Source organism: Narcine bancroftii, chromosome 7, assembly GCF_036971445.1.
Source record: "Narcine bancroftii isolate sNarBan1 chromosome 7, sNarBan1.hap1, whole genome shotgun sequence".
NCBI lineage: Eukaryota > Metazoa > Chordata > Chondrichthyes > Torpediniformes > Narcinidae > Narcine > Narcine bancroftii.
In genome coordinates this window covers 135,781,136-135,795,577 of record NC_091475.1, presented here as the reverse complement: position 1 = coordinate 135,795,577, position 14,442 = coordinate 135,781,136, and positions in this window count along the sequence as shown.

The following is a 14,442-nucleotide window of genomic DNA, read 5'->3' as shown; positions in this document are numbered from 1 at the left end:
ACAGCCCTGCACTTCTCTGGTACTGATGGAAATTGTGGAGGAGAAGTTCTTACCAATCTTTACTGATTGTGGCCAGGAGATAAGGAAATCCATGATCTAATTATACAGTGGAGTGTTAAATCCCAGGTCTTGGAGTTTACTGATCAGTTTTGAGGTGAACTGTAGTTCATAAATAGTATCCTGATGTGTGCATCTTTACTGTCCAGGTGTTCCAGGGCTTTGGGTAGAGCCAGTGAGATGGCATCCACCCTACACCTGTTATTACAATAGGCAAACTGGAATGTATCCTCGTCACTGCTCAGACAGGAGCTGATCTGCTTCATCACCAGCCTTTCAAAACACTTAATCACTGTTGATGTAAGTGCTACTGGTCGATACTCATTAAGGCTCTTGGCCTTCTTCCAGAAGGGAGAGAATGTCTGGAGTGTGATCCATCCTTCAACCTGTTGGTTGCATTTCATAGGCAACAGGAGATTTACTACATAAAAGAAATTTCACCTTAGAATTTTGTTTATTCATTAACTCATATAGAATATAACAAATTCACATGGTTTATCTTTCTTATTTGTAGAAAATAAGATCACAATAAAGGTAAAAGTTAAGATTTGAAGAACAGAATGAAGCTGTGATTGCAAGCTGCACCATTAGGAGCCACTCAAGTTCTATCATCTGCTGGTTTCTCATGGATGAATAGTGAGATAAGCTTTTCAAAATGTGAAAATATGTACACAAAATATGCTCATGATTGATCAAAAACTTCTAATACTTTCCACATTTTTTCATGTTTTCTTATGACATAGAAACCAGGAATTCAGTCTCTCAATTCTTTGCTTGGTCTCAGAAAATTCTCACCAGTTCCATTCACTCAATTTTCCCCCATATTTGAGATCATTATTTTCATCTAAATTTGTGAGTTAGTACAGCTGGCAATGCCACATGATCCATTTAACATCTGTAAACTTCAAAAAGCAGATTTAAAGACCATTTTTGGCTATTCTCAATACATCTATACATCCTTGCATGGGGACATATTTTGGAGGTACATAGCAGGTTCAAGTGAGAGAGAAAGAATGATCGATGATTCAAACCAGAATGTTCAGTGTTGAAGAAGGGTTTTGGCTGAAACATTGACCATTCTGTTCCTCCCACTGATTCTGCTCCACCACTGAGTTCTTCCTAAACACTTTAATAATCATTGGATGTTTGAGATTGATGTTGTCGAAATTACCCCCTGATGTTGTTGCAAAGCAGAATTACAGAACATATCATGATGGAACAGAAAAAGTGCTGTAATGCTGAATATTTTCTTATTGTAAATGTAGCCAGTGCATAAAGAAATACCCTGGAATGGGAAAAAAAATGTTACAATGAATTGTGTTTCATATTGACACTGCAAGTTTGAACCATGGATTAAATATTGTTTCGGATTATGCATTTTTTGGCAATTTCTATCTCAAAACTTCCCTTAATAACGTATTGGAAATAGTGAGTTGGTGATGTGACTGTGTGTACTGGCTGGCCCACCCTCCGGGATCTCCCTACCTTAGCTCCTCCCTTGATACTTCCCATGTGACCCCTGGCCATAAAGGTCAAGTCCCCTCTCCATCCCGCTCATTTTCCTAGCCTAGACCCGTACCAGCAGTCTCTTGCTCAATAAAGCCTATCATTCCCCTCAGTTTTCTGTCTGTGTAATAGCATCCAACAATTTATTAAGCAAGAATTTTAGAACTCTCTGGTTGGTTCGAGCAGTGGGTGAATTGTTTTGATAATTACTTCAACGCTGCTGCAGATGTGGTCGACTCCGACGAGAAGAAACTCAAGATCCTTCACTCATGAATCGGCCATAAACCCTACTTGACCATCCTAGGCTGTGCAACCTACATCGACAGTATGGCTGAGCTACGGGCACTCTATAATCCCAAGGTGAACTCAGTTTACTCCCATTACCTGCTGGCATCCCGGAAACAACAGCCTGGTGAGTCTGCCAAAGAGTATATCCAATTCTTGATCACACTGGGAAAAGACTGTTTGAGGGATCTCTCAGGTCTGGGCACGATGTAGTTGAACCACTGCATGGAAGAGCTGTGTGTCGGGGTTGCGGTCAGACTACATCCGGCAGAGACTCCTCGAGGAGGACCTGCTCCCCTTTAAAAAGGCTATCAAACTGGTCAGAACTCTGGACTCGGCCCAGCGCCGGGGGTGTCGATCGCGGGCAGAAGTGGCCCGACAGTGTGTTCCACCATGAGGGCCATCTGCCTAGGACTCAGCATCAGGCGAACTCGGGCACAATCACACCAACCCCGTCATCAAAGTTCAACTCAGTGGGCAGGCCAGGCACACGAGGCGTCTCTGCCCCGCGAAAGGAGCGACGTGCTCAGGTTGTGGTAAGAGGGGCCACTACTAGAGAGTCTGCAGGTCCCGATTGCAGCTGGCGAGCAGTGCAGCATGCATTCCTGAAGAACGTACTGCGCTGACCATGTGCGTGGTGAGGGGAGTGCCATCTTACCAACCACCGCTCCCAACCTCGATACCTTGGCCTACCGTGCTAATAATGTCACCTCCGGCTGCCTCGAATCCACTTCTGGCTTCTTCTTCTTCTGATGCTGCATGGTCAACATGGAGGTCGCCATCTTGGGCGAGCCTCTCCACCAACGACGACAATGGAGAAATGCCTCTTCTCGCTTCCGTGACTCTAAACCAAGTCAGTCCTCACCGGATCTCAAACTCAATGATGCAGATCAAGATGAATGGACATAAAGTTAACTGTCTTATTGATAATGGCAGCACAGAAAGCTTCGTGCACACTGATGTGGTCCAAAGACTCTGCCTCCCATTCCGATCCATGACCAGATGGTTTCATTGGCGGCCAGGGACCAACAGATGAGTATCCAGGGGTTGCGTCATTGATGGTGGTGGGGGGTAAATGTTACAATGAATTTGTGCTACTGGTATTACCCTGCCTCTGTGTGCCGATCCTCTTAGGCCTTGACTTTCAGAGTTAGTTTAGGAGCGTGATGATGGGGTTCGGAGGCCCCCAACCAGATTTCAGATTTATTGTCAGAGTACATACGTGACATCATGTACAATCCTGAGATTCATTTTCCTGAGGGCGCGGCCGTTGACCATTCGCAGCCCTCAGCTTTCTGGTGACCATCCTGGACCACCTTTACCATCCTGTTGCACCGACACCCAGTCCACAGCACTGTCCAGTGGCTCCGGCACTTGGTTTCCAGCTACGACCTGTGGCCTCACCACCTTAAGGGTGCCCCCTCCATCGCTGTTCGCTATCCTCAACCTGGACTGCAAACTGTCCTGGGTAAACTTGTACCTCTCACTTTGTTCATTTTAGATTGGTCACAGTGTTCAAGCTACCGAAAGAAAACAGACACACACACCAAGAGCACTTCAGTTTATACAAGTCTTTATTACTAAATCTAAAGCTGAATTCAAACTACAATATGCAAGCCGTTCCCAATTATACTTATCAACGCCTGGACTGGTCCCAACTGCCAAAGTGAGGCAACGACTGCACACTTGTAGTAGGTTGTCTGGGCGCCGGTAGCAGCTTCTCCACCTCTCCCGACCGGGACGTTGGTTAAAGTCTAGAAGTTCTTCTTCTTGCTGAGAGATGTTTCCACCTCTCTGAGAGTCTCAAACTTCAGCAGTGGGACACAGAAACATAGAAGGTAGGAGCAGGAGTAGGTCATTCGGCCCTTCGTGCCTGCTCCACCATTCAATGAGATCATGGCTGATCTTAAAGTTCAGTACCCCATCCCCGCCTTCTCTCTGTACCCCCTAATTCCCTTATACTGAAGAAATATATCTAATTCCCTCTTAAATATAAGACCATGGCTTATATTACCCAAAAGTTGTTTACTCTTAGCTTATCTCTTTGAATAAATGATTTAATTATCTTCAAGGTCTCCTGACAGTCTGCAACCAACAAAAGACAACTGCATCTCTGGGCCTCATGGTGGAAGTTGGATAATGTCTACTGATTCATATGCATCCTGGGCCCCATGGTGGAATTTAGATTATGTCTTCTGATTCAACTGCATCCTGGGCCTCATGTTGGAATTTAGATGTGTCTACTAATTCATATGCATCCTGGGCCTCATAGTGCAAATTAGATTATGTCTTCCTATTGAACTACATCCCTGGGCCCCATGGTGGAATTTAGATTATGTCTTCTGATGCAACTGCATCACTTCTTGCATAAGCTGGTCAAAATCCTCCATTATAAGGACCTTTCCAGGGTCCAGTACAATGAAACACTAGAAAAAAGTGCATCAAGGCCTTTAACTTTCAGGGCATCTGAAGAAATTTGGCATGCCATCAAATGCTCTATTAAATTGCCACATGTGTCCTATTGAAAGCATACTGACTGGTTGCATCATGGCTTGGTTTGAAAACTTGATTACCCAGGAATGCAGAGAGTGGCAAATGTAGCCAAGTCCATCATGAGCACAGACTTCATACCCATCGCGAACATCTCTGTGATATGTTGTCTAGAAAGTCAGCCAACATCAAAAATGTTCCCCCACCATCCTGGTCCAAATCTCTCCTCGCAGCTATTTTCAGGAAAAAGGTTCAGAAGCATTAAGTCCAGCACTTTCAGGATTTTTTTTTCCAACAGCTATCAGGTTTTTTAAGCTCCACCTGCTACACTCACCTAACTATAAGCTATGTCTGCATTATCAAAAGAGTTGTTTTCACTATCGAAACATCACTTTTTCCTTCCACTAACTGCAAGTGTGAATATTTATTTATCTCTCCTTTGATATTTATCATCTTGTTTTTTGTCTTGCCATCTTGTACTTTATATTATTTAGAAGAGAGTGTATGGTGAATGGAATCGTGCACTCATATCAATGATAGATATGGTTTTTAGACTGCAATTTTTCAGAAAAATAATTAGTATAATTACTGTCCATGTGGTCATTAACACTGCATGCCTTTTAAGACTGCAAGTACCTGAGTGCAACAGTCCTGGGGGTTGGAGGTGCAGTCGAGTGGATGTCTGTCAATTAATTTTTCTGGTATGATTTATACTGCAGACTTCCTGCAAAAATTTGTAGGGGTCCTGCAGGATAAATTGCAGTATAGCGCGTGGCTGCAGCAAGTAAGAATCTGGTCCATCTGTACATTGTACTTATGTCTATGACAATAAATTTTCATCTCATCATTATCAAGTTTCTAGCTTAACAATAATATTGTTGCCAATTGAGTCAACCAGTAACAAAATTTACCTTTTGTATAAGGGCATTTGTTTTATTTGCTTTCAATTGCATCTATCTGAATCTCTCAGAGAACTGATTCATGAAATGAGATTATTTATTTGTCAGGCCCTTTCTACATTATACGGTGAACTTCAAAAATGTGATATAATTACATACAAGGAAAATTAAGTGATGGAAAATTAATATTTACTTTTAATAAACAATGATTTGAAAAGGTTAGCTGATATATTTGATCCTGAGGATATAGTGGCTTGAAATACATATGCATGTTTTTATACTTTGTGAAACATTTAAAATAATCCATCTGTGAAGTGTTTCACCTGAGCAACTGAAGACTATTTTCTAAGACTACCCAATTCCTCCTCAGTCTCATAGCACTGGCTTTATATTGTTTGCTGATATAGCCTGACACAACCACATTGATGTTGCATCTAAAATGTCAATCTGAAAACAAGTCAATAGTGAAGGTGCATGATGGGAATTTGATTGAAGCAGCTCCTTGTTTGTTTGCATATTTAAGTATTTCAATGATGTGAACTGAATTGAGATATGTTTCTTTGGCAATTCCAAATGCTTTGGGGTCAAATTCTGACATGTTGGAGACTTGATTGAATTGTGCATTTGATTGTTTCAGAAGTTAAGAACCACATGGGTCAGAGAAGAAAAGAAATGGCTCATATGAAAGAATGTAAATATCATTTTCTCCACCCAGTGTGGACAGACACAGAGCCCTTGGCCTTCTCGTGCAATACAGGGATGTTGTTTTCATCTGTTTCCTGATATGAGGCCCACAAACTGCTTTAATCTGTGAGGGCAGATTAATTATGACCTTCCTGCAGAAATTACTAGAACAGGAAGCATTAGGACCAAAATCTCATCTAGTCAAAGCATATTACATACACACAATTTGGTTATTTTAATTAATCTACTTAAATAATTTTAGCTCCATGCTAAAATTATTATGCCTGGAAGTACAGCTGGTAGAAGGAAAAGAATTGCAACATTAGTAATCAGAATATCTAGATTCTGTGCAGTCACAACCAGAGAAGTGTTGTCTCTTCTCAATGACCCACATGTTCTGTAAGCCTAGTCACTTATCTGGAGACCCACGGGCAGCATTTCATCAAGCCAACTGGGACAGATCTGTGAAACTTTCCTGCATAGAAGTACATGACCTGTGTAGCTTGGAAACCCTAATTTGTCTGATAACTCCTATGGATGCTGCAAGACTGGTTGAGTTCCTTCAAGATTTCTGTGTCTTTTTATAGTTAAATCACAGCCTTCCCCAATCACTTTATTTTACCTCCAGGGTCTTTCCAGGAGAGATCACCCATACCCTCCAACCTTGTATGCATGTGTATTAAACATGTCAATAATTTTCTCTCAATCTGACTTTATCAGCTGATTAACTTCAATTGAGTGTCAACAAGAAGATAATGAATGTATTGCTCTATACATTGTACAATGTACATATGTGCCAAAATTCTTACTGCCACAAAAGAAGTACATCATAATAATAAAAAAGTCAACTACAAAAGTATACGTTAAATCAACTGAAAAAGAGACAACAAATACAAAAGAAAAATAATAGAAAATGAGAGTGCTGGGATTTTCAGCATTCATTGACTGAAATGCAAGTACACATTGAAGAAGCACAGGATGATTTACAAGCTGTCATTAATTGAAATGGCTTTTAACAATATGCAGCATATAAGGGAAAGTGAGAAATCTTTCTTCATCGTCACACAACCTTAATGTTTGAGGAAAGGAAGTTTTGAGAAACAATGATTTAGACAGCAAATATAATATTCTGGAAAAATCTGGCTTAATGTATTAAAAACAAAATTAAATTATTTATATTGCCTTATCAAACTAAAACTCTTCTTGTTGTGAGGAATTATACAATGAGATAAAATTATGATTGGCCTCCACTAACTGAAGTCCAGAAGAATGATCTCTGAATAAAGAACTGCTAAGGATGCTCAGAAGTTACTTCATCACACTGGAGAAGTTGGAAATAAGGGCCCTAAGTCTAGAGTTTGAAATAACATCTCAAGAGAATTCCAATGTCATCTTCCTCAGAACCAACAGAGTGACAGGGGGGGGTTATGTCAATCCATGAACCCCCCACCCCCAAAGAGACATACTAATAGAAGAGTGTATGGTGAATGGAATCAAGTGCACTCATGTCAACGATAGATATGGTTTTTAGACTGCAATTTTTCAGAAAAATAATTAGTATAATTACTATCCATGTGGTCATTAACACTGCAAGTACCTGAGTGCAACAGTCCTGGTGGTTGGACGTGCAGTAGAGTGGATGTCTGTCAATTAATTTTTCTGGTATGATTTATACTGCAGACTTCCTGCAAAAATTTGTAGGGGTCGTGCAGGATAAATTGCAGTGAAGGAATTGACTCAAAATTCCTGCATATTCCTGCCAGAGTATCAGCAAAATTCTTTGATTGTGTTGTTACATCCCCGCAGTCTAAAAACCCTAGTTGTCAAAATTGTGTATAACCTGAAGGCTTCTTACATTCGGTACTGACTGCCATTCCACATTGAAAAGTTAATTCCTGGTTATTGCTTCTCAACAAGATGAGTCCCTTGGATGACTGGGCTGTAGCTTGTCTTGACAGGGCTGAAGAATCCTTGCATATCATGGTTATTAGTGAGTTGCTAGGCTTTCTGTTTTTTTTTCTTTCTGAAAAAGAATAATCGATGTTTTGAGAGAGTACATTTTTGCAAGACTGGAGAACTGTAGAAAAAAATATTTAAGAAGAACAGGGTATAATTAGTGAATGTAAAATTTGATGGACTGCAGCCATAGTCATCCTCCTCCATTCTCATCTCCTCATTTGCTTCATCTCCACCCATTTGGTTCCATCTGGTCCTATATTATACTACCATTCTTATCTTCTCCACTTATTATGTTCCAGCACTGGCACTCTTGGTCTTCTCACCATCTACTCCATGTGACCTTCTTGATTTTTCTTGCCTCTTTCTCTTTGCCAGGCAATTGCCAATCTACTGCTAATGTCCATCAAGTTTCACCTCCACCTGGCTTACCTCTCCACATGCATGTCTTGTGCCCCATTCCTCCCACCCTGTCATTCAGGGCTTTGAATAGTTTGTGAAATTTAAGTTACATACCTATGTATAACCCTCCTCCTTCAGTAGAAAGAAACATGAGATGGTGGTGGATATGCTGGATAGGGTTGGAAAGTGGGAACAAGGGTTGGATTCATACCCTGTCCTGGTTAAACTTGTGCCTCTCACTTTATTCGTTTTAGATTGGTAACAGTGTTTGAGCTACCAAAAGAAAATAGACACCCACACTGAGAGCAGTTCAGTTTATACAAATGTTTATTACAAATTCAAAAGCAGATTTCAAACTACAATATGCAAGCCATTACCAATTATACTTATCAATGCCTGGACTGGTCCCAACTGCCGAAGCAAGACAATGATTGCACACTTGTAGTAGGTTGTCGGGGCACCGATAGCAGTTTCTCCATCTCCCCTGACCGGGATGTTAGCTGGACTCTGGAAGTTCTTCTTCTTGCTGAGAGACATTTCCACCCCTCAGAGAGTCTCCACTTCAGCAGTGGGACCTTGGCTTATATTACCCAAAAAATTGTTTATTCATAGCTTATCTCTTTGAATAAATGATTTAATTATCTTCAAGGTCTCTTGACAGTCTGCGACCAACAAAAGTAACTGCATCTCTGGGCCTCATGGTGGAATTTAGATTATGTCTTCTGATGCAACTGCATCCCTTCTTGCATAAGCTGGTCTAAATCCTCCATTACATTCCACCCCTTGGTCGCAACCTGTCACTTATGAGACCTTACAAGCATTTGAGTGCAGAAGGAGCGAAAAAGAGAAACTAAAACTATAATAATCACAAAAATAAGCAATAATGCGAGCAACCAATGGAGAATATTGTGGCCAAATCCCCCAAATGTACCATTTAACCATGAAAAAGAATTCAAACTATCCTTGTGGGCCACAATACCCAGACACTGAAGCTCACGAACAGATTTTGAAACATGCTGAACAATATCAGATATATTAGTGGATTCATTGGTCCGTGTTCCCCACGGGCAATTCCCTCGGAACATCCTCGACATTACAAATCCAACTGCTGACATCAAAGCAGCTGTTAAGCCAGATCAGCAGGAGCGCAAGACGGAGGACCTGGAACAAAGAATCCTGACATATGTCACTCACGATGACGTAAGCATTGAGTATTTAAACAAACTAAACCATCCTGTCCCTCAATAGCTACCCACCGAGTGTTACCCTGGGCAGGTGTCACTATTTCCCCTTTTACAGGAGGGCCACTACCTGGTGGTGCCACCCATACCTTTTGTCCGACATTCTCTGGCTCGGGAATGGGGGGCAATGACTGTTTTTCCTCTGGAATAGGCTGTAGTTCAGAAGCGTGAAGTTGGTGGAAAGGTGTACCTCCCTTTAAAGGGTGATGATTCAAATTGACGACTGCCTGCTGCAGCACATGGCTCCACCACTCCAGTGGTGTTAACAAACAAATTTGTTCCTTCAGTAAGCCATTCATTCGTTCAACTAACCCAGCAGCCTGCATGGGGGTAATAAGGAATATGGTGGACCCATAAAATACTGTTGTCAGCTGACCAATCACAGATTGCCTTCCCGGAGAAGTGCGAGCCATTATCAGACTGAATTTCCTCTGGTACATTATAATGAGAAATTAAATTAATCCTTGGATACTGCTAGCTTGGTCAGCCGTCTTGGTGGGAAAAGCAAAAACCAGGCCTGAAAAGGTGTCAACCATTTCTAGGACGTAATGTTTTCCCTACAGTCTGACATAGAGCCTATGTAATCAATTTGCCAGACCGCAGTTGAGCGAGCACCCCATCTTATTCGGCCATGCGGACCAGGAGGAACGGTGCGGGACTTCATAAGCTGCCATGCTGGGCATGTCCGCACGACCATGCAGACATCGTCCTGATGGATGGGTAAGGCATGTGTATGGGCCCATATAGCTGATCCCTTCTCCCCCAAATGACAACTCTGTTGGTGTGCCCATTGAGCCAGGGGGACGGTATCGGCGCGGCTGATAGTGGCAAGCTGATCTGCAACTGCATCATGTTGTGCCATGTTCATCGTCGCATTGGTATGGGCGTCAATGTGATATACGGTTATCTGACGATGATGGGAAGCATCCCACAACAGCTGCCACAACTGTTTGCCCCATACTGGGCGGTCATGTACCAGCCAGTCATTCTTTTGCCAATCAGGCATCCATACCACTTGTCCATTAGCCATAGCCCAGGAATCAGTAAACAGCCAAAGAGGGTGATCATGGGAGTCTAGTGGTAAAGTAACCGCCTTCAACTCAGCATACTGACTGGAGCCACCAAACCCCTCCTCCAATAAGTGAGTTCCCGACCTGGGATGGTAAGCCACCACCTTCCACTTCTGCTTTCCTTGCACCCACCGGCTGCTACCATCAGTAAACCAGGCGTCCTCTTGTTCTGCTTTCTGTATCATCTCTTCCGTGGTCCCTTGGATCATCACATCATCAATATAATGGTGAATCGAGAGAGAAGGCGATACTGACACTGTCTCCAAATCACAGGCAATTTGGCTGTGGCAAATAGTGGAAGAGTGTATATAGCCCTGAGGGAGGCGGGTGAAGGTATACTGACGCCCCTTCCAGGTAAAGGCGAACTGGTCCTGTGAGACCTCAGCGATAAGAATACTGAAGAAGGCTTTAGCGAGATCAATGACAGCATACCATGTTCCCAAGTTCCCAGTAGCAATGTTTTCAATAAGGGTAACAATGTCCGGAACTGCCGAAGCAAGTGGTGGGGCATGTTTGTTCAAAAAACGATAATCAACTATCATTCTCCAGGAGCCATCTGGCTGCTGGACTGGCCAAACAGGGCTATTAAAGGGTGACGTTGTGGGCCTCACTACCCTTTCGTCTTGCAAAGCATCGATGGTGGCAGTAATCTCCTCTTGCCCTCCATGGAGGTGATACTGTGGAATGCATACTGGTTTCGGGTGGGGGAGGCACCATCACAGGATCCCACTTAGCCCGACCCACCACTAGTCTTTAGTAATAGTCCGAATTCCAAATGCAAATTCTCCCTTGACTAGTATTAAGGGCCGTACCAGCCAACATATTAATACCCAGGATACACTCATCAGTAGCAGCCACCAGGGCATGTAACCATACAGGGGAAGGGCCATCACCCACCTTGGCATGGACTTTTATTTCCTTTGCCAGGGTGATCACTCCTCCCATGCCCTCTAATCAAAATGTTGGTCCAGTCCAGAGGTCGGGGTTACCCAGAATCACCGAGTGCTCCGCACCGGTATCGACCAAGGCTAAATATTGGCGGTCATTACCCTCACCCCAATGGACTGTTAACGGTATGTAGGGCTGTGGGTCCCCATGTATCTGCCGTATCTCAATGGAGTAGACACGGGGGCCCTGCCCACACCCTCATGTTTTAGTAGGGTCTGGGGGCTTCCAAGCCCACATGCCACTATTATCCATAAGAGTCTTTTTAAACCAATTGTTGTATCTCATCATGGGTAACTGGAGCAAGAGAAACTGGCTCGATAGGAGCAGCAGTGGGAGCAGAAGGCACAGTCGGGCCAGGAAAACTTAACAGCTGGGGATGATGTTCCCCTGCCTTCCTCTTATAAAGGGCATAAAGGACTGCAGTAGGTTTCCCATCAATATCAGTTTTAGGTACGCCTAACTTTAACAAGGTTAGAAAAAGGTCCTTCCTTGTCGGTCCGTTATTAGCAGCAGCCCCTCTCTTTTCATCCTCCTTGTCTGATTTAACCTGAGTTGTACGTGAGTGGATTTTACCTCCCAACTCTAATTCTCTAGGCCCAGATAAGGCATGCACCGCCTCAGACACAGGGTGCCCAATTAGCGGACTAGTTACGGACATAACCAGTCCCGGTACAGTGGGTTGGGCTGAACGAACCAATCGGGTATGCATTCTGGCTGTGAATATCTCTTCATCAGGGCTCCCCCCATGTACCCACAGCCTCAAACGTCCTGCATACAAGGCAGAGGTCAGGGCCTGTTGACGAATTACTGCTATACCATCCTCTGGGGTGCCCCAATTGTTCTGCAAATGTAAATCCCAATCCACTAGTGACAGGTATACTCGTAGCAGGGCATCCCCTGGAGTGGCAAGTAAGTAATCCACCTCTCTTCCTCTACCCCGCAGCTCAGCAGTGACCCAGATATCAGTAGTCAATGTTCGTAATCCCAACAATTCCCCAGGGGTTAAATATACATTACCCCCTCCTTGCTCCCAAACACGCAGGAGCCAGGCTGCCAGAGTTTCTCCCGCCTTTGGCCTAAATCGATCTCCAATGGCAGCCAGCTCTTTTATAGAGAAGTCACGTTTCATTGACTGCTCTTGACCCCTGCTCCCACTTTGGCCCACAGGGTCCTTTGCCCAGTGGACGGGACGAGGCCTAGGCCTTCCTGTAGAGGGGGTGGGCCAGTGAGCATAAGCAGGGGTTCGGGTACCTTCCCCTGGGTCCTCTAGTGAGATCATCTACCTCTTCAATCTCGTCAGTTACATTCTGCCCCTTTCCCTCTCCGTCTGTTTGGAAAATCCGCTGACTTACAGGGCGGGCATGAACAGCAGGTAGAGAGGGTAGTATGTTAGGCACATGCTGTGGAGTATCTGCATTACTACCATTGTTATCATTCGATTCCTGTCTCAATCGTCAATTACATCAGGATTGTCGCCATTCCTTATAATGGCACGAATACGACGTGGATTAGGTTCTACTCTATGCCTTTCTTTATCTGCTCAGAGCTGCTGCCTGAGTTTAATATTACGGCAGATCGTTTGGACATGCTTATCCTCCCATTCTTTGGCTCGGTCCTGACTGGTGCGAACAATCTCGCTCATCATGGAACAGCATTGTCGCAGGGCTTCTAGCTCCTCCTCTAGTTGCTCTCTCTTGTGTTGAGATTCTACTTTTCGCTGAACTGATTCAGCTTCACGCTGAACAGAGCGGCGTAAGGCTATGGACAGCAGCCAAAAAACATCCATCAGCGTCCCTTTTTTAACAGGAAATTTACTTTCTCGAAGGAGAGTAGCTCTCCCAGAGGCGCACTTGATGGATCTAACTTCTCATCCCAACTAATGGGTGGTCCCAACAAAGACAGAGTATTGGCCAACATACCAAACCCATCGTCTTTGGAAGTCCATCCTGGAATCAAGAACTGCTCAGGGCTCATCTCTTTCTTTCGGCGAAACATCTCAAGGCCAATCCTGCTCGCAGCGCCAATTGTCCTGGCTAAACTTGTACCTCTCACTTTGTTCGTTTTAGATTGGTCATTGTTCGAGCTACCGAAAGAAAATAGACACCCACACTGAGAGCAGTTCAGTTTATACAAATGTTTATTACAAATTCAAAAGCTGATTTCAAACTACAATATGCAAGCCATTCCCAATTATACTTATCAACGTCTGGAGTGGTTCCAACTGCTGAAGCGAGGCAATGATTGCACACTTGTAGTAGGTTGTCGGGGCGCCGATAGCAGCTTCTCCATCTCCCCTGACCGGGATGTTAGCTGGACTCTGGAAGTTCTTCTTGCTGAGAGACATTTCCACCGCTCAGAGAGTCTCCATTTCAACAGTATATATTACCCAAAAAATGGCTTATATTACCCAAAAAATTGTTTACTCATAGCTTATCTCTTTGAATAAATGATTTAATTATCTTCAAGGTCTCTTGACAGTCTGCGACCAACAAAAGGCAACTGCATCTTTGGGCTTCATGGTGTAAATTAGATTATGTCTACTGATTCATATGCATCCCTGGGTCCCATGATGTAATTTAGATTATGTCTTCTGATGCAACTGCATCCCTTTTGCATAATCTGGTCTAAATCCTCCATTACATACCCCAGTAGGGAAAAGACTGGAATCCATCATTGCACCCTCAGGGCTAGTAAAGTTCACCATTACCATCCCCGAGTTCTAAACCACAGGTGATATGGTTTGATGCTTGTAGTTTAATAAAATATGGAGGGATCAAGAGTCAGAGACGATGTAGTATTCAGGAGAAATATATGTGTCATAATAGATACTGCCCCTATTGGAATGTTGTATGGTGGACCATCCAGACCCAGGGCTGGGCAGCTAGTACAAGATTTTGTATAAAA